At 31.0% G+C, this 1,079-nt stretch overlaps 1 long non-coding RNA gene across 1 annotated transcript; it reads left to right on the top strand.

The window, feature by feature from the left end:
* On the top strand, positions 1–1,073 carry LOC117110582. Its single transcript, XR_004445728.1, has 3 exons — positions 1–98; positions 266–360; positions 775–1,073. It is a non-coding gene; the product is annotated as an uncharacterized LOC117110582 (long non-coding RNA).
* Positions 1,074–1,079: the final 6 nt, after the last annotated feature.

The following is a 1,079-nucleotide window of genomic DNA, read 5'->3' as shown; positions in this document are numbered from 1 at the left end:
ACATTACATTCAAACTAATTTTTAAAATATTTGTTCAAGTATTGTTGCAGAAACAAGTACAGGATGTTTGTTAGCAGCATCTGGTCTTGGGAAAAGAGGTAATGTTCATCACAGTATTCTAAGCTCTGTTTGTTGTTTCAGTGCTTTAGAAATGTACAGTAATATTTGTGTAGAGCTAAAAAGAAACCCATGTAATAAATGTTAATATGAGCAGTGTAAGTCAGCTGAAATTTTTTTTTTAATGAATGTGTCACATTTTGTCAAGGTGTTCCTGCAGAGAAGATTGGCAAAGATACAGCTGAAAAGTTAATTGAAGAATTGATGCATGGTGGATGTGTTGATGAATATCTACAAGATCAGGTCAGTAATTAAATAATTAATAATATGTCCATGCAAGATACTATTTAAATATAGAGAACAGTCTGGAGTCAAATAATGAAAGACTTAATGTTCATGTTAGATAGGCAACCCATGTAAAATACAGTGTTTAATACTGTATAGCATATATTAGTGAAATGTTACTTAGACAATCCATATACTGTATAGTGTTTATATACATTGTAAATATAGGTTAGTAAAATCTAGGTAAACCTGTTATTTAGGCCAGCATATTTTGAGAATGTGGAACTATGTCCCTACTCCAATAAAAACTTAATGGTCTAATTGGAGGTGGAGGGTGGGGGGATGTCTGCAACCAAAGCACCTCCCAGCCTTCACCCATGATGTAGTTAACCCTTGTAGTCTTTTTATATATAGTTTCATGTTTTTGTATAGTTGATTATATTTATGGCACTGGCTGAAGGGAAATCAAGTTTACTGAGTGGTCCTGTCTCATTACACACAAGCACTGCCATTCATATAGCAGAAAAACTGACAAAGGTAAGAAATGTACAAAACAAAACAAAATGCAGCTCTAACTTACAGTATTCACAAACTTTAATCAAATAATAAAATTCCATTGAAATATTTAAAGTAAATTTACATTTTAATTAGCACTTACGAATAGACTTAATATTATATTAAGAAAGAACCTTTCATTTTAAAAATACTGAAGTAAAAGTAAATTGTAAGTAAAAGTT

This window comes from Anneissia japonica, unplaced genomic scaffold (genome assembly GCF_011630105.1).
Source record: "Anneissia japonica isolate Jap-2015-1 unplaced genomic scaffold, ASM1163010v1 scaffold286411_len1079_cov224_single, whole genome shotgun sequence".
Taxonomy (NCBI): domain Eukaryota; kingdom Metazoa; phylum Echinodermata; class Crinoidea; order Comatulida; family Comatulidae; genus Anneissia; species Anneissia japonica.
Note: the sequence above shows the minus strand (reverse complement) of the source record. Positions and strands in the feature narration are given on the sequence as shown.